At 46.2% G+C, this 16,275-nt stretch overlaps 1 protein-coding gene across 4 annotated transcripts in view; it reads right to left on the bottom strand.

Moving 5' to 3' along the window:
• The window catches only part of CCDC78 (coiled-coil domain containing 78), a 57,056-nt gene extending 41,686 nt beyond the window's left edge, over positions 1-15,370 (bottom strand). For 2 of the 4 annotated variants that reach the window (XM_084641446.1, XM_084641448.1), the window contains exons 1-3: positions 10,432-10,701; positions 8,669-8,813; positions 7,724-8,064 (exon numbers count right to left, since the gene is read on the bottom strand). The gene's annotated coding sequence lies outside the window, so the exon portion shown is untranslated. Of the gene's footprint in view, positions 1-7,723; positions 8,065-8,668; positions 8,814-10,431; positions 10,702-15,306 lie in introns of those variants that run through there. The other 2 variants (XM_084641447.1, XM_084641449.1) reach the window with 2 other exon arrangements.
• Positions 15,371-16,275: the final 905 nt, after the last annotated feature.

Raw genomic sequence — 16,275 nt, 5'->3', positions numbered from 1 at the left:
TTCCAAACTGAGAAATCGTTTGGGACCTGAAAAAGCAGGAAAGCTTGTTTTTCTTTTCCAGATTATGAACAAAACAGGAAAATGAAGGTGAAGATGATTGATTTAGCTGCAGAAGCCAATATTTTAAGTTTCTCATGTTGACCTGGCTGACATAGTCTATTTAATTTTTGTTTTTTAATTTCATTTAACTATTTTAGTTAATTTTAACAAAAACAAACCTGATTTAAAAAAAACTTGAATGTTTAAATTCAAAAATTCATATGCTTGTTTTGTTAAAATATTATATGTTTGCTATAAAAAAATCCAGAATACATAACATTGTTGTTTTATTTTAATAAAACAATTTAAATGTCTGTCTGGTAATGTTCTCCTCCTAATACAGCATGGCAAGAAAATCCTTCAAATACTAACGATTAACCTGTTGAATTGGAGATATTTATGAAGTCATTGGAAGGTGAACTATCTGCTTCAATTACCTTTGGTAAATGAAATAACCAAACAATTATTCATTTTCTGATATAGATATAAAACTAATCTGAAAAAAGTTTTCAAAATAAATCACTTTAAAAATGTATAGTGTGCACCTTCTAAAAATGAAAAATACATCTATCTCTGAGTTGTGAAGAATATGCAGTAAGGTTATAACAACCAACAAGAATGCACTTTTATGTAGAAATCCATGATTGAATCAAGTCTTCCTGACTCGCGGTTTAAACCAAAATTGACTGGATTATTATTTCTATTATTTATTATTTGTATTACCACAACCCCCAGGAGTTCCATGCATGGACGAGGACCCCATAGTACTAGGTGCTATACAAAACAGAGTAAAAAAGATATTTTTACCCTGATATTTTCTTTTGGTTTAGAAATGTGAGGCCAAATTCTGTCCTAATTTACACCACAGGGAGTAAATCAGGACAGAATTTGTCCTTTTATAGTCATAGCATTTTAACATTTACTTGTAGGTGATATCTCCATCCACTCTCAAGTGCAAAAAAAAAAAAGGCTAATTAATGTGTTTTCTCCCGATCAAGAGCTAAAAACTACATTTTCCTGCTGGGCTTTCCCTCCTGCACTGTACTTTTAATTCTTCTTCTTTGGCTATCCCCCAATGTGAGGATGATGTCTGCCAAGGGGGTTCATTGGTGGGTTTTAGGTGGCTGAGAGCCCTGCAGTTTTTCCCACAGAAGTGATGGGTGTGATCTTGGAGAAGACATAGTTGTTGGCTAGAGTATTACACCCTTTCTTTCCTCCTTTGTTGCTTCTCTGTCTCATGAGCACGTCTGTTCTCCTCAAAGTGGGCTGTGGCTTGGTGTATGGTGTGGCACCAGTGTGTTCTGTTCCGTGCCAAATCTTCCTAGTTTGTTGGGTTGATGCCTCCCTTTTCAAGGTATGTCTTTGAAGGGCTTCCGCTCCCCTCTGTGAGCCCTTCTTCCCTGACTTAACAGAGAAGAGTACTTGCTGTGGGAGGTGAGTGTCAGGCATATGTACACAGTGGCATCAGGAGGATTCTTCCCAGAGAATCCTCCTGATGCAGTGCTGCTAGAACCACTCCAGCCACTTGAGATATGGGCTGTAGGTTACTCAGGTCTCACACACAGAGAAGGGTGGGGATGACAGCTGCCTTGTAAACAAAGATCTTGGTGCCAGTCTGCAGAACCCTATAATTGAAGACTCGTTTGAGTAGTCGTCCAAAGGATGTGCTGGCACAGCAGATCCTGTGTCCATGTTAGTTGTTTGAGAGAGGTGGCTGCCAAGGTATGGAATATGGTCCACACTTTCCAGGGGTTCTCCACTGATAGTGATTTGTGGAGTATGAAGAGTAGTTTGTGCAGATGAGAGCTGGTAGAGTACCTTGGTTTTCCCGATGTTGAGAGAGACACCCAGGCTGTGATAGGCATCTGCAAAAAGATTTAGCGTAATTTGCAGGTGTGGGTGTGTGTGTGTGTGTGTGTGTGTGTGTGTGTGTGTGAGAGAGAGAGAGAGAGAGACACACACACACAGTCATCTGCATACTGAAGGTCAGTGATGCCAATTCTTGTGATCTTAGATTTTGTTTGGAGACGTCAGATATTGAGGAATTGGGCATCCATAAAATACTCAATCACGATTCCATCAGGAAGGCGGTCATGGATGACAATCAGTATCACGGCATGGTAAATAGAGAAGAGTGTAGGAGCAATGACACAGGCCTGCTTGACACCTGTGCAAATGATAAATGGTTCGGTCTCTGAGCCACTGCACAGAATGGTGACAGTCATCCCATCATAGAGTAGTCTGATGATGGAAATGAATTTCTGTGGACACCCAAACCTACACAGCACCTTCCATAGGGCATCATGATCGACAGAGTCATATACCTTGATGAGTGCCATGAACAGTTCCTAGTGTTGCTCTCTGCACTTCTCCTAAATTTGTCGTGCCACAAAAATCATGTCAGTTGTGCATCGAGATGGTCTGAAGCCACACTGTGATTCGGGAATAAGTTCCTCAGCAAGGGGGAGGAGGCAGTTTAGAAGAATCCGGGCAAGGATCTTCACTGTGATGGAGAGGAGGGCGATACCTCTGTAGTGCCCACACAAAGATTTGTCCCCTTTCTTGAATATTGAAACAATGTTAGTATTCTTAAAGTCAGGTGGAATTTCTTCGCAGGTCCAGATTTTATTGAGGAGTTGGCAAAGTTTGTGCTGGAGTATTGTTCCACCAGCTTTAAAAACTAGGATGCATCTGGGCCTGGTGTCTTGTGATTTTGCTTGTGATGGCATGCCAGCCTTCCTCAAAAGATGGAGGATCAGCAAGGTGTTCCTGCAACAATGCAGCCTCTGGCGGAACACAAATGAGAGTATCAATTCAGAACAAATTGCTTAGAGCAGGGCAGTGACAACCCAAAGCTGGAGTTCCTTTACTATTAAGGCACGCCACACCAGCCAAAACAGAGAGGACTTCAGTTTTACTCCACTGGCTAACCAGAACTTATACAAACAATTCCCTCAGATACTCCAGTTCCTTTGTATCACCACCAGCACCGCTCCTTATGGGGACGAATGGTTATGAAAACTAATATCCCAGTAAAAGAAAAAAGGTTCTCCCTATCCCAAAAGGACCAAGCCCCAGACCCAAGTCAATATACAAGTCAGATCTTACCCACAGATCACGCTGTTGCCAATCTTTTAAAATCTAAAGGTTTATTCATAAAAAGAAAGAAATATAGATGAGAGCTAAAATTGGTTACATGGAATCAATTACATACAGTAATGGCATGGTTTAGGCTTGTAGCAGTGATGGAATAAATTGCAGGTTCAAATCAAGTTGCTAGAGTACATTCACAGCTTGAATAGGTCATTCAGTCCTTTGTTCAGAGCTTCAATTTGTAGCAAAGTTCCTCCAGAAGTAAGAAGCAGGATTGAAGACAAAATGGAGACGATGCAGCTGCCTTTTATAGTCCTTTTGCCATGTGGCTTGTGCTTCTTTGTTCCAAACACAAGCTACCCAGCACGGAAAAACCTTAGAGTTCTTTCCATAGGCATGTCCCTTGCTGAGTCACAAGGTGTATCTGCCTTCTCTCAATGGGTCACTTGTATAGCTGACGGTCCTTAATGGGTGCTGATGCCAAATTGTCTGGTGTGTTACCCAGAAGCACAGCACAAGTTTGAAATACAGACAGTATAGAGCCAATACTTATCACTTTAAATACAAAATGATACATGCATTCAGATAGCATAATTATAACCTTGTCATAGACACCTTACTTGACCTCCTTTGTAAAATATTTGGTGTCACTATAGAGCCTTGGTTGCAACAATGATCCATACAGTCACAGTTCCATTGTTGAGCATCATGGAATGATTTCAATGGTGTCTTCAGAGACTGTGGATTTGCGGTTTAGTACGCTCTCAAAGTTCTCCTTCCAGCATTGTTTAATGGCCCCATTGTCCTTGAGGAGGGTGGAGCCATCCTGGGAACATAAGAGGGTGAGGTTTTGGAGCTTGGCCCATATATAGCTTTTGTTGCTTGAAAGAAGCTTCTCATATCATCTTGGTCTATGAAATCCTGGATTCCTCAAGGAATCAATTCTGAAGCACTTAGACGAGAGGAAAGTGATCAAGAACAGTGAGCATGGATTCACGAAGGGAAAGTCATGCCTGACTAATCTAATTGCCTTCTATGATGAGATAACTGGTTCTGTGGATGAAGGGAAAGCAGTGGACGTGTTATTCCTGGACTCTAGCAAAGCTTTTGTCATGGTCTCCCACAGTATTCTTGTCAGCAAGTTAAAGAAGTATGGGCTGGATGAATGCACTACAAGGTGGGTAGAAAGTTGGCTAGATTGTTGGGCTCAACGGGTAGTGATCAATGGCTCCATGTCTAGTTGGCAGCCGGTATCTAGCGGAGTGCCCCAAGGGTCAGTCCTGGGGCCGGTTTTGTTCAATATCTTCATTAATGATCTGGAGGATGGTGTGGAGTGCACCCTCAGCAAGTTTGTGGATAACACTAAACTGGGAGGAGTGGTAGATACGCTGGAGGGTAGGGATAGGATACAGAGGGACCTAGACAAATTGGAGGATTGGGCCAAAAGAAATCTGATGAGGTTCAACAAGGACAAGTGCAGTCCTGCACTTAGGACGGAAGAATCCAATGCACCGCTACAGACTAGGGACCAAATGGCTAGGCAGCAGTTCTGCAGAGAAGGACCTAGGGGTTACAGTGGATGAGAAGCTGGATATGAGTCAACAGTGTGCCCTTGTTGCCAAGAAGGCCAATGGCATTTTGGGATGTATAAGTAGGGGCATTGCCAGCAGCTCGAGGGACGTGATCGTTCCCCTCTATTCGACACTGGTGAGGCCTCATCTGGAGTACTGTGTCCAGTTTTGGGCCCCACACTTCAAGAAGGATGTGGAAAAATTGGAGAGAGTCCAGCGAAGGGCAACAAAAATGATTAGGGGTCTGGAACACATGACTTATGAGGAGAGGCTGAGGGAACTGGGATTGTTTAGTCTACAGAAGAGAAGAATGAGGGGGGATTTGATAGCTGCTTTTAACTACCTGAAAGGTGGATCCAAAGAGGATGGATCTAGACTATTCTCAGTGATAGCAGATGACAGGACAAGGAGTAATGGTCTCAAGTTGCAGTGGGGGAGATTTAGGTTGGATATTAAGAAAAACTTTTTCACTAGGAGGGTGGTGAAACACTGGAATGCGTTACCTAGGGAGGTGGTAGAATCCCCTTCCTTAGAAGTTTTTAAGATCAAGCTTGACAAAGCCCTGGCTGGGATGATGTAGTTGGGGATTGGTCCTGCTCTGGGCAGGGGGTTGGACTAGATGACCTCAAGAGGTCCCTTCCAACTCTGATATTCTATGATTCTATGATCTCAGAGGCTCTCTCTAGCCACCACTTGTTTTTTATGTCACCGTAGCCTCCTTTGGAATTCGGCTTTGAGCAGGTGATAGGTTTCATGTTTTTGTTTATTAGAGGAATCATTTTTCCAGCTACAGAATGCATTTATTTTCTGTTGAATTAATGCTAGGATTTCCTTATTGTTTTCATCAAGCCAGTCTGGGTACAGATGAATGGAATATCCTATGGTTTCAGCACATGCACTGTGAATGTTATTTTTAAATTGATCCCAGTGCTCTTAAATGTCAAATGATGTTATCAGGCAAGTTAGAGAGTTTCCTCAGACAGGTGTTGCTGGAAAGTCTCACAGCAGGCTTGGTCTTGAAGTGCTTTGATGTTGTACCACTTTCGCTTAAGTCTTTGGGTGTTTGCGGTGTGGTGAGCAAGCTAAAGGTACATGGATTAGCAAACTCAAATCGATGGTCTGTCCAACAATGATTTGCACCTCTCATGGCTCGTCAGTGTAATCTCAGGCTCTGACTGTATCATTGTCAAGGAGGTGCCAGAGTTTGGACCGAGGATGTTTCCAGGTGGTCTTAAATTTCTTGCTCTGCCAAAAGATGGTATTTGTGATGAGCAGGTCATGCTCCACACATTTGCTGGGGAGAATACCATTGGTGTTTACATTTCCCAACACTTCTTTGCTATTGTGCCACTCCAGAGTTAGCAGTCCTGTCCAATTCTGCCATTGAAATCTTCCAGGAGGATGAGTTTATCTGCCTTAGGTGTGTGGCTGTGAGGACTGCATCGAGAGTGCTATAAAACTGCTCCTTGTTGTCTTCCCCATCGAGTGTTGGGGTGTATGCACTGATGACCGTAGCATATTGATTGTTGCAGAGCTTGAGCCGAAGAGTCATGAGACACTCACTGATCCCCACAGGAAGTTCCAAAAGCTGACTAGTAATCTTATTTTTGATGGCAAAGTCAATCCCGTGAATGCGTCTCTCTTCAGGTGGTTTTCCTTTCCAAAAGAAGGTGTAGCCACCTCCATCCTCTTTTAATTGACCCTCATCAGCCTGGCGGGTCTCACTAAGGGCTGCAATGTCAATGTTGAGTCTTGCCAGCTCTCTGGCAATTATGGTAGTTCTTCTTTCTGCGCATTCATTGTGCTGAGAGTCCATAAGGGTGCGGACATTCCAGGTGGCGAATTTCATTGTCTTGTATCTCTTGTTTCGGCCACGGAGTTGAGCGATTCCACTGGATGCGACCATCCAGTTGTAAGAGTATGAGACAGCCTATGTTTAGGGCACCTTTTTTAGCCCCCTCCCCATTTGGGGTGAGCAGAGAGGATCCTGAAAAGACCTGCTCAGTCACAGCCGCTGCTGCCGAAATGCACTTCTGTCTCATCCAAACACAAGATGACCATTACATGGCTGCCGCCTGTGTGCAGATTTGTGACCGAAGACTCCCAGAGATCACTACTCCTGTCTTCACCACCACAGGGCTTTGGGCAGGTGTGAGCCCTTTGGCAGAGGCCTGCATGTGAAATCTTTTAGCATGGGGAAACTGATGTGCAGGCAGTAACCACACGAAACTTGACAGAAGGAAAACCCTGACTCAGTGGCAAGAGGATCCAAGACAACCAGGGACCTCCCTCCTGCTGCAGCCCTCATCCGTCTACACAGCCACAGAGTACTAGAAGGTCCTCTTATATGCCTGATCCAGCACTGGAGTCCTGTGAAGTTTGGACCACAGTTAGTCAGGAGCCTCGCCTCAGATCTGCTTGCCAAGGGTGACCCTACCAGGAATATGAAAGGTCCGGACAACACAGCACTGTGGGTCTTTAGCCCACACAAGCCTCTCCACCAAGAGAAGGTTGCAGTCCATCAGAGAGGGCTTTGAATTACAGTCTTTTCAAAATTACAGGTGATTGCAAATCAAAATCTTTGATCAGAACACCAACAAGTGTTTTGGGGGTGATAAAAATTTGAATGCCAGCTATGGATCTGAAATGTGCAAATGGCCCCTACCCTTATAATGGGCTCAGCCAAAACCCCAGTGAGGCACCCTAGCCCAAATTTTGGAGTGTTTGAAATCTAGATTCAAATTTTGTGGCTTGGACCCATCTCCCTGCTCTTTTCTCTGACCCAGTGTACTACACATACCTAAGCCCTATATACACATGACAAGGAGTTCTGAAAATAATGTGTGTCCCCTTTGCATTTGTAAGTAGGAGTGCATATTCTGTTAGTAATGGAATGTCTGCTGGACTCAGTCGTATTAAACAGGAACATTTGCTGGGTGGGAGTCAGACAAGTGGTTCAGTGCTGGAACAGTTAAACTATTTTGAGTTCTTTGGTGCTCTGTCCAAGTCTCCAAACTCACCAGCTGCTAATCTCTTCTCAGTCAACAGCTCCCCAAAGAGGTAATCGATAGTCAGAGAGATAGAGGGTCACTCCTGTCACCAGTCAGAAAGTGCCACTTCCTGGTATCCAACTCTCCAAAGGTCATGAGGGCCACATTCATCCCTTTGGAGAATACACTCATCGGTATCTCCGGGGTCTTGGTGAAGACAGCTCATGTTGAGGCTCTACCATGAAAAAGCTCCTGGAAACGAAGCACAGACAGGGAAAGAGCAAGGGGCAATTGTTTGGGGGACCGTTCATAACAGTGATGGGAACGTGGCTGTCACAGCTTTGGGAACCCATGTCTCAGTTAATGAGAACCTGTGGGAAAAGAAAAAAATAATTATAATGCAATGAGCCAAGTCCTCAAGCATGAGAGTGGAGTTCTAATGTCAGGCTTAAACTCTGGTTCCCCAAAGTGAGTGGGCTGGAAGTATTGTGAAGGTAAGAGTCAGCTTATTAAAAAGAGCACAACATTGACCCACTGTGTGACAATCTTTTCTGGATCTAAGCTAGTGAAACAGGAAAAGAATTTTGAAAGTGAAGGCCCCTTTACGAGACACATGGAATATTGGATCCTGAAGGTACAATAGCAGTTGAGAGTGGCAGCAAGGTGAAGAACTGCAGAATAGGGGAATGGTCACAGTCTGCCAGAAACAAAGATTTATTGTCCCACCGACCCGCAGGGGGCTGCCAGAGATGGAGGAATTTACTTTTCCCTTCCTCCAGAGACCAGGTGGCAAAGATCATTCCTGCACCCAAATATCCCAATTCAGCACTGTTGGTGACACAGACGGATCTTGTGTTCCTCTGGCTCCCTGTCCAGTGTAATAGAGTGCCACCGCAACAGGCCCAGCAGACAACTGGCATGATGAAAGAGAGCAGGCTGGAGAAAAGAGAAGTCAAAGCATTGACTCCACCATACCTAAAGGCAACCCCTTCCCCAGCAGAGGTTACAGACATGGCCTTTCCTGACCAGGAAGTAATAACCAGACGGAGATCCAGCCCCCCTTGTGGGCTCAGACGGATCCTCCCAATTACACCAACATTCATCCTGAAGACACTGGAGGCTGGAAAAAAAGGAAAAAGCTGATATTGCCAACAGGTATGGTTGCAACCTGAGGCATTACCAGGAGATGCATATACAGCTCTGAAAACAGAGGAGAAACATATCAGCCCCGGGTCAATTAAACATCCTTTACTTAGGAACCTTTCAGAACCTCTTCACCTTGAAGAATGCAACAGCCAGAACAGGTGAGAGTCTCTCAGGCTTTAGTGAACGCCAGAGAATTTATATATGTTAATATTATTTCAGAGACTTTTCCTTGAATTTTTCTCTACTTTTAGCAAGTGTGGCAAGGCATTTCCTCCATCTCGCCACACTTAGCACTTCCCCCTCTAGCAGTGGTAGGGCCTGGGGTAAATCCGCCCCACTTGGACAGTGTTTGTCTTCCCCTCTGTGCTTACTTGTCCATATTTTCAGGGTAGACCTCCACCAAACAAAGAGGAAACAAACACACAAACAGAAAAACAAAGGGAGATACTTTTCCCTGCCCCCTTGCTGGGGTGGGGTGTTGTCCTGTTTGCCCTGGGGTGTCAGTCCTTCCCCTAGCAGATACTCAGCTTTGGCTGTTTCCTCTATGGGATGGAGAGCTGCCTCTCACTCTGGAGAAGCCTACAGTATTTCCCTGTTGCCACAAGCCTCGCAGCAGCTTGTCTCTCTCCCCAGAGGAGGGGGTTTTAAAAGGTCTCAGGCATTCCTTCATTGGATTCAGGGGTCCCCAACTGACCTGAGCTATCCCCTTCTCAGCTTGTAGGAAAAAGGGCGTTTATCATCCTAGAGCTAATATGCAACCCTTTCACTACCCTCTTGCAACCTCCTCATTAACCTTCTCCTAGCGATGGCTAAAGTGGCCATCTATAACACCAGGGAGAGGAGGTTGGCTGATTGGTCGGGGGGGGCCTGCAACTGTGGGGCCTGTTTTCGTTCTTTCATCTGTTCACGCATTCACACAGAGTTCCTCTGGGCGGTGTTCCCTGGCTCCCTGGATGCTTTTAGGAGCAGTGGGCACTGTCTGGGGTTCTCTGCTCAGTGTCGCCTTCAGATTCCCTACTTTTGACCCTTTGACCTTCACATGTGCCCTTGTTTTTTCTTCTGTTGTCCCCCATTGAGTCCCGGGCTCAGTGGGCCCTCCCGTTAGGCTGGGGGAGGGGCCTTTAGCCGTGGGTGGGCTGGTGCCTACCCACTTCCCAGAACCCAACAGGACAACCCTCTTGCAGCCATCCAGCCTGACTTTGTCACACAAGGAAGTTAGAAATCATCAGTGTGTTTGATGACCCTCAGTCTGCACCCAAGACAGCCATGTAACTTACACATATATTATTGTGGCTATGTCACCACAGCAAAAATTATGTGTTTTTAAATCAAGATAGCTAACTCAAGATATCTTCACAAGGATTTTATATTGAGGAGCTAAGGCACAGGTAGTTGTTACCGCAATACCCTATATCTGGGGTTGACCTTGACTAGCTAAATAAAAGTAAAAACTACAGTGCCTTGTCTCCACTAGAATTTGACATCAGTATCACTAACTTGAGTTAGTTATCTCAATGTAAAAACACACCAATTTTTTCCAGTGAAGACAAAGATAATTTGTTATATTTTTTAAAATACTGGTATTCACCTACCTGAGATATTAGAATCAGTTTCCAGCTAAGAAATACTTTGCTTAATTTCTTTACCATATCTTCTCCTTTCGTGATGGTTGATTTCACAAAACAGCCTTGCTTGATCTAGCACCTCCCCGTTCTACAATCAAGACCATCATTTTATGGGTCAGGCTCTGTACCTGGAGATTGAATGTCTGTTTCGTATAAGTGGACATAAGTATTCTCCAAAAATCCATTTCCAAGGTTCACTCTATGTAGGAGTGGTTGCTGATTGCTTTGAAAACCTTCTGCCATTTTCACAAGCTATGAGTATTGCACAGAAAGGACACTCAATAACATCTCCCAGTAGAAAACTGTATTCAGTACACTTTTAAAAAAAAATCTCTGCAGATCATGAACGATCTTGTCTTTTATTTTTTTAGATTTAGTTTGAAGGATTATGACAGTTCATTTAAAGATGCAACCAACAAACAAACTATTTCTATAATGCAGCAATTTATTTTTATTGTAACTCTATATTTTCTTTCTATAGAAATATAAAAGGCTGGAATAATACAAAGTAAATGAAATTCACTATATAAGAGCTAATTATTAATATATATTTATTATTAATCAGTAAACAGTAAATAAGTGTAATTGTGTGAGAGTTTATCTCCTCACGCACATAACAATTCAATCTAAAGTAGACAGATTTCAAAATACTTTTGCAAATTAGGGGATTTTTGATAAGTGAAACTTTCCATCACCAGATCTGTACTATTCTTATTAGTTATGAATTGTTTGTATTGTGGTACCCTGTACACGCCTTGGGAGCAGGACCCCCACTGTGCTAGGTGCTGTACAAGCAGAACCAAAAGGCGGTCCTTACCCCAAGGAGCTTACAATTTAAGTGCATAGCCATTTTTCAGACTACAAGGCTGTCACTACACTAAAATTTTCCATAATTGCTAAGAGTAGTGCCGCTCCAGCAGTGGTAGCAACTATGGGAGTAATACTACAGGTAAGATTCCAGGCAGCCACAGGCATTTTAAGCATAAAGTTATCTACTCAGCTCAGAGCAGGTCTCCACAACATAGTGCTTAAAATGCCAGTGGCCTTCAGCATCTTGTTACACTAGTAATACAACTGTTGCTCCCTCCAGTGGAGTTGGACAAGACCTAACGGACTTTACCAAAGTGATGCAATGAATTAGTAGCAAACACACTAACAGAATCCAGGACTATGTCTACACTGGAAAAAACTGGGACCCTTAAGCTTCCATGGATGGTAGCAACAGTGAAAACTGTAATGGTGCTGTCTTTTACGGTATTATCTACACTTAGGAATAGCAATGATTAAGCAACCAGTGGCCAGCAAGCAGTGTAGCTGCTCCAGTGCTGATTCCTAAGGCTATGTCTACACTACAGACCTTACAGTGACCACTGCAGCTGCATTGCTGTAAGGTCTCCCATGTAGCCACTCTATGCCAATAGGGGAGAGAGGTCTCCTACCAGCATAATTAAACTACTCACAATGAGTGGTGGTAGCTATGTCAACAGGAGAGCGTCTCCTGCTGACATAGCACTATCCACACTAGTGCTTTTGTTGGTGAAACTTCTGTCAGACAGGGGTGTGTTTTTTTCACACCCCGGCCAACAAAAGTACTAGTGTAGACAAGGGAAAGGTAGGGTTTGCACCAATTAAACTAATCAGGGATTATTTTTGCCTGAAGCAAGATCCAGTAGCCAAATTTATTACTGAAAGATGCAACTCCTCTGACATCAATGGAGCGGCTCATGTTTACCCCAGAGCTGAATTTGGCCACAGATTCTTCTAGTACATTGTTGCTGATGTTGTGTGCCTGTAGCCCTGGAACTAATGGTAAAGTGAAAATGGACCTGCTTGTCTCAGACTCTTATTTGCCCTGGAATAAAAAGTCATGTTTGCAATGCATTTATGTTACAGCATTTAATAGGGGAAGCAGCAGTTCTATCTATGTTGTTTTGTTGGGACTCATTACAGATGCAGGTAAAGGAATGGAAGGGAACTACTGGGAATTGACTGCTAAATGGAAAGTGCCCTGTGGCCCCAAGTGTGATGCTCCACTATGAAAGGGCATATTGGGCCTCCTCAGAAACCAGTGGTGCTCAGCCTGAGCATTGTTTCCAGCCTGGAGAAGTGTCTTACCACTGACATGTGAGAAATCTAGAACTGAGCAGTTGTGGGAATGAGACATCTGATGATCACTCTGTGACTGGCGCTCTGGGCACGACAGAAAAGCCCAGACATGGCTCACTTCAAGAGGCACAGAATATTGGACAGCAAGTAATTTTTGAAATGTAAGCAAATAATCCCATGTTCTCTACAGACATGAAGAGGGCATCTTCAGAGAGGCAGAATCACAGGTAATGGTAATTATCAGTATTTGTGCCACATCTGCAGCCATGGTGCCCACGCCAATTGGCTCTACTGCTCTCAGCATGCAGTGTGGCCTCACCACCTGACTCACTATATCTACCCTACAGCAGCTCAACTACAGTGCTGCAGCTGTAGTGTAGACACTGCTTTTCTAAGGTTTGTCCCCATCCAATACAGAGATAAAACCAAATGTGGCTTTGGCTGGACGTGGGATGCCACTTTGAAGACCATGCTGCCGTTCCCAGAAGTACCAGAGTCCAGTATTCTGGGGGCAGGCGAGTGGCCTCTATAATCCTACATGGACAGAGGGGGGGGTTTCCTCACTGCAATTAATCTGCCTCTCCAAGAGGCGGTAGCTAGTTTGATGAAGGAATCCTTCTGATCTCAGGCTCCCAGGTCTACAAGATAAAAAAAGCTGCACTGCCTTTTTACAGCAAGCCTAATCCCATTTTGGAGGCATCGCCCACTGCCAACCACCAAGCCAAAAACAAGCCATATACTTCAATGACAAAGGCTATGTCTACACCTCCACCCCCACCCCTCCCAAAAGACAAATGTTTTGCCGTGGCAAGTGCCAGTGTGAATAGCAGGAGCGCTCTCCTGCCAAAAACGCGAATGCCGCTTGTTGGGGGTGGAAGTATGTTGTCAGCAAAAGAGCTGGCAAACACTGCCCGAATTTTAGGGACACGACTGTGTTGACACAGTCATGTTGCTAAAAGCTGGGTAGTGTAGACAAAGCTGAAAAGCAACCGGCTACTTAATTTAAATGAATGGGCAATTACATACACAAAGAAGCCAACATAGGCTTGCTAAAGCAGAAGCCCCACCCCCGGGAAAGCCCCAAAACAAGCAACAGGCTACTTAAAGAAATGAATAGGCAATTAAAGTAACAAGGAAGCCAATATAGGCTTTGCTGGGAGCAGCCTTGGCAAGGCACCAGGCCTCCGTAATCGCAGCACAACGCCCACATACGGAGCACACAGGTCGGGACCAGCCTTGCAGTACATCATTCCTGTGGTCTCCCCAGAGCCATGCACTGTCATCGTACCGCCTTGGGCAGGGCACTCAGGTCAGGACCCGGCCCCTGCTGGCTGCTTGGGGCTAGACCCAGGCACCATCGGGCCTGGGGGTGGCTTGGCAGAGTGTGCTGACTTCAGCACACGAGGCCACTGGGTAGGGTGACCAGGTGTCCAGTTTTCAACCGGAACACCAGGTCGAAAAGGGACCCTCGTGGCTCCGGTCAGCACTGCTAACTGGGCTGTTAAAGATCTGGTCGGCGGTGCTGCGGATCTAAGGCAGGCTAGTCCCTACCTGTCCTGGCACTGGGCTGTGCCCTGAAAGCAACCAGCAGATCCAGCTCCTAGGCGGAGGCGCAGGGGGCGGACGACCACACAAGGCTCCGCGCACTGCCCCCTCCTCAAGCACTCCAGCCAATGGGAGCTGGGGGGGGGGGTGGTCTCTGCAGGCAAGAACAGTACACAGTACCTCCTTCTCCCCCTACCCCCACCTACTAGCGCTGGACCTGCTGGCTGCTTCCAGGGCGCACGCAATGCAGTGTCAGGACAGGCAGGGAGCCTGCCTAAGCCCCACTCCACCACTGACCGGGAACTGCTTGAGCTAAGCCTGAGCCCCAACCTGAGCCCCCCCAACCCAAAGCCCCCTCCTGCACCCCAAACTCCTCATCCCCAGCCCCACCGCAGAGCCAGCACCCATCCCACACCCCAACTCCCTGGCTCAACCCACAGCCCCCTCCCACACTCCAAATCCCTCATGCCCCCAGCCCGGAGCCCCCACCTGCACCCCAATCCACTCATCCCCAGCCCCACCCCAGAGCCCGCACCCCCTCCTGCACCCCAACTCCCTGCCCCAGCCCAAAGCCGCCTCCCACACCCTGAACCCCTCATTTCTGGCCCCATCCCAGAGCCCGCACCGCCTGTTAGAGCCCTCATTCCCTCCTGCACCCCTAGGGTGATGAGATGTCCTGATTTTGGGGTCTTTTTCTTATATAGGCTCCTATTCCCCCACACACACCCCATCCCGATTTTTCACATTTTCTGTCTGGTCACCCTACAAAAGCCCCTGCCCCAGCCCAGTGAAAATCAGTGAGGGTGGGAGAGAATGAGCCACCGAGGTAGGGGGGATGTAGTGAGTGGGGGATGGGGTCTTGGGGAAGGAGCAGGGTTAGGGTGTTGTTTTCTGCCATTAGAAAGTCAGCAACCCTACCACTGGGTGCCCAGGGCGGGCTGACATTGCGACCATGGGGCCTTCAGCGCCGGGTGGGGGGGGGGGGGGGGAAGAGAGGGAACCATCCCATGCGGGGCCGCTTGGGGCCGGCACTGGGTGCCTTGGGGCCCCGTTGCTGCGGTAGCTCCTGGGGGTGGGGGGGTCACTTGGGACGGGGCTCCGGGCACCATCACCAGAGCCCTGGGGGCCCTCGGAGGGCCGGCCCGGTGGCATCTGCACTTCTCTCCCACGCAAGCCCCGCCGCGTTCCTACCTGAATCTCTCCCAGCAAATGGGCCGCAGGCAGCGGCCCTTCTCCATGACAACACAGGGGCGGGATCACTTCCGGGAGTGGGGCAGAAGCGAAAGTCAATCAGTGGAAGGGGATGTGGGCGGGACGGCACAGACGGAGGGACTAACTACCCAAAGGCCGGGCGTTTTCTCGCCTCCTAGCAACCCGCGGCGGGAACTGCCAGGCAGACAGTGCTAGGTCAGCAAAAGAATTCTTAGTCAACCTTGCTACCACCTCTGGGGCAGGTGGATTAACTATAGGGACAGGCAAACCTTTCCTGTCACGGGAGTGAGTATCTACCCTGCAGCGCTGCTGCAGCATTTCTAGTGCAGCCATAGTTTGTACGCTAAGGAACTGACAATACACTGGGTACTCTCTTCTACTTGTAAATGTCTGAACCTCACCCCCAGAAGAAATTAAAGGCTCTATAAACACACTAGAACAGTGGTTTTAAAAATCTATAGTCCGTGGACACCTAGAACACCACAGTATGTCTGAGATTGCAGAAGGATGTACCACCATTTGAAAAAAAAAAATTAGGGGTCTACAAAACAAAAAAATAGGATGAAAACCACTGCTCTAGAAGGCTATTTATTTTGTATCTCCCTCTCTGAGTAGCATTGAAATTGTCCATTATCATTTCCTTTTCTTCATGAAATGCTATACAGCTTAAAGAATTAATTACAAAAACAGAATCCATTAATGAAAAATCAGATGCACAGTGTGTTACTAAAGGGCTGATGGGTCTGAGGTGGGACTCCCAGTAATGTGTGAGAGTCCCTGCACATACTTTGGGGGCTCAAGGTGCTTATGTCTGCAGTAATCTCACCAGGAGGGAGAGTGTGGCCTATGGAGAACAAAGCCCTTGTATATTTCAAGGCTCCTGCTGTATTAAAGGCCTTTGTTGTGTTACCTCATCTATTGCCATCACAAAGAGCTGCTGGTCACTCA

This window comes from Lepidochelys olivacea (genome assembly GCF_965140295.1).
Source record: "Lepidochelys olivacea isolate rLepOli2 genome assembly, chromosome: 10".
Taxonomy (NCBI): domain Eukaryota; kingdom Metazoa; phylum Chordata; order Testudines; family Cheloniidae; genus Lepidochelys; species Lepidochelys olivacea.
Note: the sequence above shows the minus strand (reverse complement) of the source record. Positions and strands in the feature narration are given on the sequence as shown.